The following is a 10,189-nucleotide window of genomic DNA, read 5'->3' on the forward strand; positions in this document are numbered from 1 at the left end:
ACAAGATGCGGACATGATATCCTATTTACAAACACCATTAGAACAAATCCCTCTATTCATTAAGAGAATGTAACTATATACCTATCCTAACCACTTTGAATACACAGATACAAAATGGATATTCACCTGTATACCCTTTATTTTAAAGTTCCATTATTTGAATATTATAGGTGTGTAAACTCAGCGAAATATTCTAAAAGAGTCCAGTAGCCCATAATAGTATTGGGTCTTCCACTTCACTGGCAATGTTAGAAATTGCTGACCTGAGTTCCCTACGTTTGGTTTAGTTCTAATATTTCCTTGTTAATTTTGTCTAGTTGTGACAATAGTATCAATTCATTAATCAAAATGCACATACTAGAAGAATGGGTCAAGAAGCAAGATCCAACAATATGCTGCATATAAGAAACATATTTAAATAAAAAGAAATTCATAGGCTGAAAAACAAAGAAAATAAAACATTACTCCACATGAGATGAACATAGAAAAATGTAGGAGCAGCTATTTTACTTGTAGACAAAGTGAATTTCAAGTGAAGATGGAGTAAGAGCAGTAAAGAAGGAAACTACATCCTTGTAAATGGAACAATCCAAAAGGAAGAGATAACAAAACCTGCCTCTTTGTGACAGTGGGGTATTAAAACTCCCCCAGTACAACTGTATTAGTGTTATTTGATTTTTCATTCTTGCTAATATGTGTTTTATATAATTGAGTGCAATGGTATTTGTTGCATATATATCTATGATTGTTATCTCTTCCTCTTAGGTGGTTACTTTTACAGGGATGTAGTGTCCTTTTTTTATTTCTCTTAATCCATCTTCAGTTAAAATTCACTTTGCAGATAGAATAGTTACCTGCATTTTTCTGTATTCTTCTCACATTTAGTAATGTTTTATGTCTTTTGACTTAAAGTTGATGAATTTTTTTTTATTTAAGTGTGTTTTTTATATGCAACATATTTTTGGATGTTGCTTCTTGATCCACTCTTCTAGTCTTTGCTTTTTGGTTGATGAATTGAGACCATTAGCACTGATCATTATAACTGATATGTATTGACTTATACTTGTCATATTATTTTCCTGTTGTTGGCGCTCCTCCTTTTTTCCTCCTCCCTCTTTTTAATTCCTGGTGGATTCCTTCTGTTGGAGTTCCTTGAGTTATAGTCATTGTTTTCTCTTTCTAGAATATCCTTCAAAACATTTTGGAGTGCTAATTTGGTGGTCATAAATTTCCTCAGTTGTTATTTGTCATGGAAGTATCTTATTTCTCCACCAGTTTTGAAAGATAGTTTTGCAGTGTATGTCATTCTGGGTTGAAAGTTGTTTTCCTTTAGAATTTGAAATACTTCACTCTAAACTCTCCTTGACTTGAGGGTTTATGCTGAGAAGTCTGCTGTGATTCTGATGCACTTTCCTTCATAGGTGATTTTTTCTTTTCCTGAGAGCATTTAAAATTCTATTCTTGTTCTGAATTTCTGAGATCTTGATTATGATATGCCTGATTATAGATTTTTTTGATCATGGTGAATTGTAATTCTCTATGCCTCATTTATTTTTATGTCAAATTCCTTTTCTTTACCAGGGGTATTTCCTGCCATGATTTCTATGAATATTTTTTAAAATAAATATTTTGCGCTGTGTTCTACCTTTTTTATTGACTTCCATTAATCTTAAGTTATTCTTCTTTACCTTATCTAGCACCTGCTGGATTGAGTTCTCATGGTCTCTTTTAAGAAATTTATTTAAAAAACTGTTTATTATGAATTTTTTTTTTCATGATTGCTAACAACAAGCCTGACTTCTATATCTGAGATCCTGTCTTCACGTTGGCTTAATATTCTGTGGCTACTTTTAGTGGAATTTTTCTTTTTCTGGATATCTCCTTGAATCTGCCTTATAGATTCCATTTTTTTTCCTATACTGAACTTTGTTGGCTTGCATAATTTTCATAATGTCCTCTCCTTTTTTGTCTGTATTTTCTCTAGAATCACTGAACATGGTTTTACTGATCACTATCTCTACAATTCTTTGAAAATTATTTCTGACTTAATTTCTCCCTAGAGCCTCATTCAATTGCTTTGTCATTACCATTTCAGAGAGGCCAGGTCTTTGGGATTGTCCCATCTCATTGTCCCTGAGTTTGCCTTTGGTGAACTGAATGTCTGGGGTTGCATTTTATTTATGTGTCTTTTTCATTTACTTTCTCTTTTATTTTATAGGCCGCTGTTTTTTTTTTTTTTTTTTTTTTTTTTTTTTTTTTTGCGGAACCGGGGATTGAACTCAGGCCCTTGCGCTTGCCAGGAAAGCACTTATTCCACTGAGCCATCTCCCTGGCCCCTTCTTTTCTTTATTTTAATTCCTAAGGTTATGCTTGTAAGTTGTCTATGGTGAGTTGCTTTATTGCCAGTATTTAGAACCCTTAGTAAATGACTACTCCTTTGAGATATCTTCCAGTTGGAACTGCTTTTGGGGTTTTGAGTCTGTTGTAAATGATCCTAACTCCTCAATTTTGGGTGAATGAGAAGTTGCTGCCTGTTTGGCCCGGTTCTTGGTTCTCTGGTACTGTGCCACAGTATTTTCTATGACTTTAGTCAGTGTCAGTCTTTATACACCAGGAAGAAACAGCTTTTTAAAACACTAACGTCACTTTTGATTATAGTGGTACCATCAGCGATGACAATAGCATTAAAAAAGCCTTGAAAATGGCAAAGTGCATTATGTATTAATTTGCCAACTTTAACTGTATTAGCTATCATTGTAGTTATATAATAAACTCTAGAACAAACCATAAAATTATATGCAGCATATAAATTCTCAATATGTCAGTTTTGCCCTGAGGGGTTAAAGTTTAAAAGAAATTAGAGAGAAAAGGATGAAGGGGGAGAAGTGAAAAAGATTAGAAGCTAGAGGACAAAAGCACATCACACTCCCTTTATAAATGTGCAGAAGACTGGAGGGAAAGAGAGAGGACGGAGATTAAAAGAGGACTAGAACCACAATGACAAAGAGGCTATAAACCATATTTAACACTCATGTAAAAGCATGATCAAATAATGAAGAAAAAAAAACAAAAAAAGAGAAAAGCAAAACAAAGAAACAATGAAAGATTGAGGTGGAGAGAGAGAGATACAGAGAGAGAGAGAGACAGAGACAGAGAGACAGAGAGACACAAGGATAGAGACATAGAGACAGAGATTTCAGGTAAACAACATGCTGTCACTGGTAAACAACATGTGGAGACAGTCTGATCCATTTAGATCTGAGACAGAGGCCTGATCCATTTTGATTTATCTCAGGAAGCCATTTACAGCTTTTTGGAGGGGTAGTAGATAATGGATAACCTCAGTGAGCCTGTTCCTTCTGGTGGAGACCAGACTCATTCATCTTGCTAACATCGGCGCAACTTCCATGGGCCTGATCCTAGCTGAGAGCAACAAAATGGAACCGGCAGCTGCTCTGAGTTCTGAGCTCAGGCAGCCCCTCTGCAGCATGGCTCCTGGTCAACCACTATCTTGTGTGCAACAACTGAGTCTTCACCGTCACTGCCAGCTAATATAGCCTTTCACATCGAATGTTCCCTTCCGGCACTGCATGTCTCTGTGGAGACCCCTGGGGTTTCCAGCAGTCATTGCGTGTCTTGAGTCACTACATTCACACAGCGAATCCTGCCTCAGGGAGAAGGAGCTACTGGATATCTCCTTCTTCTCAGTTGAAGTTTCTCTCTTCACTCCCTCCATGGGCTTTAATTCATGCTTTACATCCTTCCTGGGTCCAGGAGACCCACTTCTCTCCTTCTTATCTTCCTCATGTTGCTCTTTGCAGCATCTGGCTGGTAACTCTCAGAGAGGCTAACCTTCTGCTGATTACTACTCTACCATCTTGGATCTCCCCTGAGACCATATTTATAGTAAACCTCTTTACATATTGTGTCAGTTATCTTTCTATATCTGTGGAAAAAATAGCCAAGATAATCAGCTTATGAGGAGGAAATATGTATTTTGACTCAGATTTTTAGAGATTTCAGTCCATAGTTGATTGGTCCCATTGCTTCTGGGCTGACAGTGAGAGAGAACAACTATGGTAGAGGAAGCTTGTTTGCCTCACTGATCTTTAAGCTCCTAATACTGACATTAATTTCTGGGTTATCATGCATTTTCTTTTCTATAACAAACAACAAAACTTTAATCTAAAAGGAAACAGGTTTGGGTTAGGTGAGCAGCATTTAACAGAAACAAACAAATCTAGGGAAGCAAAATAAACTGCTTTGTATAAGCTGCAACAATGCCTTATACAACCCAGGCTAAAGACCAAAACCTAAGACAGACAATTCTCCCTAGTCTTAAATGTTACTATATATCTGTTCCAAATTTTCTTTTTTTAAAATGTTCCCAATCTATATATTCTGATCTCTTTGTTTCTTGACTATGAGTTTAACCTCACCTTTAGCATTGAGAATGAACTTTGTAGGTAGGCTCTGGTGTTGGAAGCTTGCCTTTCCCCTTCAGAATTTTCAATAGCACTCCTGCTATTCTTTGTGCTGAAGGTTTCTTGGACAAGGCACATTTACAGACCCTCACAAGAGGAAGGAGAAGGCAGGCAGCCTCCTATTGTCCATTTTCAACAACTGCACCATTGGTTCAAATAGACACTAAGCAGCCCGTGTGTGAGTTCATGTCTCGAAAAAGATGAAGCTAAGATAGCTGGTGAATACTAGCTGAGATGAAACTAAGATAGCTGGCAAATACTCACTGATATGAGAGATATTTGTCAGATGAGAAGTTTATCCTGAATAACTTTGGTGAATAGCAAGAATCCCATACCAATGATAAATTCACTGATTGTTTGGTTTACTTATTTATTTTTTAACTCACATTTATTAGATAGCTGCCATGTGCCTGGAACTCAGACTATCAAATCTCATCTGTCTAACAAAATTTGCAGTCATTCTAATTCCAAAGATAAGCATTGGACACAGTGCAAGACATAAGGCCAAGTGTATGAACAGGAAAACTTTATTTTCAAGCTGTGTTACTGGCTGAGGAATTGGCAGAACAGTGTGTTTTACTTTCTTTCTCATCAGTCAGATGCACAGTGTGATCTGAGTTCTTATGAAGGCAATATGAGCACCTAAATCCAGTCCATACGGAAGGACTTCTTGCCAAAAAGATGAGGCAGTCAGAGAGCAGGAAGCCTTGCTCTTGGCCTTGGCTAGCATCTGAGCCACCCTTCCCATTAAAAAAAATGCAGACGGGGCCAGCCAAATAGCTCAGTGGATTAAAGCACCTGCAAGCAGGTGCAGGGGCCAGGGGTTCAATCCCCAGGCCTGCAGTGCCAGCCCCAGCCCCTAGGCATGCCGAAATGGCAATTGAGACTGGGCATGGTGATGTGCACTGAGTCCCAGGTCTTGGGAGGCTATAAACAGGTAAATCACTATGAATCTGATCTAGTAGTGCGACCCTGAACATCCTGTTAAAAAAATGCTGATTCGTCTCTTCACTTCTGTCTGATAAAGAAGACAGAATGTACTTGGGCATATGACATGACTGGGAGCTGCTGATTAGGACATTAAGGAGCAGGAAAGTGTATTCTGACTTTTTACTTGCAAAATATCTTGACTAAAATTGGATTGAAGAAAATGGCCCAAACTTTAGTATGGTAATTCTGTTGCATGTCATCATTTATACCCAGGGGTGTCATGAAATATTTTAATTAAATTTTTTTTTATGTATTTAGTACAAGGTCTCACAACACAGATAGGACTCATAGGGATTCTACTGTTTACAGACTTCCAAGTTTTGGGATTACAGGCACACATCACCACGTCCAGTCTCAATTGCCATTGCTTTCTTAGGGCACCCCTGGGGCAGGGCCAGCACTGCACAACAGTGATTGAAACCAAGAACCTGTGTCTGCCTAAGCAGACACAGACTATAATCCTTTGAGCTATCTCGTTGGCCCATGAAACTTTTTAAAAGGCATATACAAATGAAGAGAGTATCATAAAAATGAAGGAAAAGGAAGTATCATAAAATCAAGACCATGGAATAAGATTTATCAGCTCTCTGAAGTAAGGTTTCCAAATTTCTTTTTGGGAAATGCTCCTTTAATGACAAAAGAATCTGATGTTTCTACACAAGCAGGTGTGCTTAGACCAAGGACAATGAAGTAAGTGGCTTGGGATAGCATTAAAGCTAGACTTATGGTCTATTAAAGATGAGCTGGCAGTTTATGAAATAGAATTAATTATGGAAGCTGGAAAAAAGTGCAGCTAGGGAACAAGTAATACACTGAACATGCTAGATATTGTGATAGTATTAGATGTAAAGGTAGGTTTTACCAGGCAATAACAGAGATGTCCTTCCCAACAAATGTATAAGACATAACGTAGAAACAGACAGGTATGGTGATCGGGCCCAATACAATGAACATTTCAGGGGAGGCTTTAAAAAATCTATAAGTATACAGATATGAATATAGGACCAAGACTTTAGTTCTTATCTGCATGAAACCAGACAACACCATGGGCTTGTCACTTCACTTAGAAAAGTTCTATAACCTGAGCAGAGTTTAAAATCTAAGCTACTTCATAACTCAGCTCACAAGTTTAAGAAAGAACTGTGGATAATCTCCTGGCTCAGAACTGACTGGACCCTAGGATAACCTGACAATGAAAGGCTTAAAGAAGCCATGATCTAGGGTAAAATGATTGTGTTGGGGTTGGAAGCCAGGAAAGCCTAATTTTAAAACATGAAGACAATGGAGATAGTATGGTTCATGCTATTGTCTCTGTCTGAAATCAGAACAGTATCCTGACTTTTAGTGTACAGCCTTAATGTACTATGAGGACCATTTTTCTTTCTTTCTTTTTTTTTTTCAGTGTTTATTTTTTTTTATTTGTTTATTTTGGTGGTACCAGGTATCCAACTCAGAACTTTGTGCTTGCCAGGGAGGCACTTATTCCATTGAGCTATCTTCCCAGCCCCCTCATTTATCTTTTTTATTTGCCAATTATTTTTCACCTGAATGTGCTTGGGTTATAATTTGTTTTTTTTTTATTTTCAAAGTTTTATTGACAAACATATAGCAATGAGACAGTTTCAAATCGAGGACCATTTTTCATTGATTTCTCTTCTTTTCCCTCTTCTCCTTTGTCTTGCAGAAGCCAATCATGAGCACCTGTGGAGGAGGGTGCAGAGACAGGCCTGAGAATGAAAGGTCATAAAATTCTAACCACCAGTGGTGTGCTTGCCTGGAAACAGTTGAAGGCTGTGGAGGTACTCCAACTGTTTTTGATGAATATATCCTTCAGAAAGTAGTTCATGATGGCAGAGTTGTCCTCCAGTTAAGCACACAACACTTATATATCCATGAGGAAGATTTTTTAAAGCCTTCCCTGAAATGTTCACTGTACTAGGCCAAGTCACCATACCTGTTTGTTTTACATTATGTCTTATTCATTTGTTGGGAAAGACATCTCTGTTATTTCCTGGTAAAATTACCTTTATACCCAATACTATCACAATATCTAGCATGTTCTAGAATTTGGGGGGAAGAGCTCTGAATTTGAAAGGAATATGGAAATTACTACTTCTTGCCCCGGTCAGTCTGCCCACTCTTCAATGCAACTATAGGTTAGTGCAGTTAACAGACCATGAACTTAGAGGTCAAATAGACCTGAACTTGAATCCTAGTTTTGCCAGGTGATAGCTGAAACACCTGTTCTTCTCATTTTCAAAACTATCATCCACATTGCCTGCCTTTCAGGATTGTTTTTGCATTTTTCTTTAGAAGAATGCAAATGGAAATGCTCTGTAGAGTGACAGTGTTAGTCAAACGAAATTATGGTCACTGAGGGGAAAGAACAGTTTAAATCATGAATCATAGCTCTTCTACATTATTCCTCCATCTCCAACTCTAACCTTGCCCAGAATCAGGACACAAGCAGAGATATGATTTAAGATGCCAAATTATCAGAACTAATTTCAGATCAATTTAAAAGACCATTCACAGCCATAGTCATTGTTAGAAAGGAAAGAATAGAAGGAGGCTTGAAATCTAATCTCTCTCTCTCTTTTTTAAAAGATGTATTTGGTTGCTGTGGAGGTCTCACTATGCAGCTCAGATTCATGATGATCTTCCTGCTTTTAGCTTCCCCAGCACTGGGATTACAGGTGAAGGCCACTATGCTGCCCAACGCTGGCCAGTTCAGCCCACCCTGGGGTTGGGGCTGGCGTGGCATGTGGTTCCCAGGATCAGATCACCATCCCTGTGCTTGCCTAAGCTTGCCAGGCTCTATAGTCTGCTGAGCTATCTCACCAGCCCCAATTTCTCTCTTAATGAGGGCAATATTCTTGGAAAAGAAAGAGGGTAAGAGACTTGTTCAAATCACCTGGTAAATATGCTAATGGAAGATTTCTTAAATATAAACTTAGTTTGTGTTCATAAATTATTTTTAGCAAGATTCTAGGATTTTAAAAAAAAGCCAAACTGTGAGGTCTGGGAGATGGTCCTGAGTACAAGGGCCTGAATTTGACCCCCATTACCCAAAAATCAAAACAAAGCAAAGAAAAAAAAAAACAAGGATTCTAGGATTTTTATCATATACAAATCTGGATCTATGCATTTGTGAACTTTGGCACCCTACAAGAAAGGAGGTGAGCCATGTCACTGCAAGAGATGATATATTATGTAAGTGACATGAATTGCACCTTTTGGTTAGAGATAGTTAATTTGGGCTTGAAGTGTGGCTTTATGAGAAAGCAAAGACTTACTAGACAGAATGAAGGATCACAGGCTTTCTCCCCTTGCTTTGTCTGTGTCCTGGGCTTATCTGTATCTTTGAAAGTATTAGTAAATATTGATATCGGGTAAGACCTCTGGTTCATGCTAGCCTAATCTCCTCAACTGATCTTTCACATTACCTCATAGTCTCTTAAAATGTGTTTGAGCACTCAAAGCAAGAATGAGTTGCTCATTATTGCCTCCAAAGAACACATGTTTTTATAGACATTAACACAGCAGGAGCCTGGACGCACCTAGACACAATAGGAACCTTCTGTCTCTGGAATCCAATAATATTGACTCCTCTTTCCCTCTGTCCCCTCCTCACTATTTTTTGCAATACAATTTTATTAAGTCAGTGTACTTCGCCATTTTATTGCTACTGCATAACAAGGCCATTATATTATAACACTTCTCATTTCTGATTTTCACTGATAAAACATAAAATAAAATATTTCTCAAAAAAAGTCTGCAAAGTACTTGAATGTCTTTCTTGCTGTGATCACAGAAAAAAACCATAAAAAGAGAAATCTTCTTCACAAAGTCCATTCTCTCTGTACATCCTCAATAACAAAATTTTTTAAGGGTAACATCTTCATAAGAAAACAGATGGTTAGTGGTCACAGACACACTCAAACCAGAAAGTGATAGAAAGCTGAAGTACAATTAGGAAATTAATAGGATTATGTATTTCAAAGAATAGCAAACATGAGCTATACATTCATTAATATGTTGGCAATGATAGACTTCATGTTCGTCACTTTTGTTATGTTGTTTATTCTCTCACTGAAGAACAAAACTAATAATCTATCCCCAGTAAAGGATGCAGTGGTCATTTGTGATATGAACTTTAGGAATAGTAATGGAATTTCTCATATCAAGAGCAAATACTGGTAAGTTACTATATTACAGGAACTTTTCCTTTTAATTTTGAACATGCCTTGGTTTGCCTTAAAAAGCAGAAAAACAAGGGCAGAGCTGAAGTAACTTGCCTATTCTGACTCAAGAGCATGCGAGCGAAAGCTAATATTTCAGCACTTTCTACTCTCTTGGTTTCATGGAGTAGTAGTGAAAAATGACAAAACAAACAAACAAACAAACAACCCAAACATTTTAAGAAAATCCAAAAATATGCTGGAAGTAATCCTTATCTCTGTTCTGGAGGGAGAATAACTTAGCAGTTCTTCCAGTAAGTTCTTCCAAGATGGAGGATGATTTATAAGATGAAATCTTTTTATTTCTTCCTAAAGATTATCATTAAAAGAAGATCTGATTTTTAATAAGATGAAAATCATTTGATTAATATTTGAAAAGTAAGACAGGTGAGAATAATTTTATTAAGTAGTGATATTATTAAAGGAACCCGCAAAACATAAATAATTAAAATGAACATACTCAATGCACAATTA

Source organism: Octodon degus, unplaced genomic scaffold, assembly GCF_000260255.1.
Source record: "Octodon degus isolate 3935 unplaced genomic scaffold, OctDeg1.0 scaffold00008, whole genome shotgun sequence".
Lineage (NCBI taxonomy): Eukaryota > Metazoa > Chordata > Mammalia > Rodentia > Octodontidae > Octodon > Octodon degus.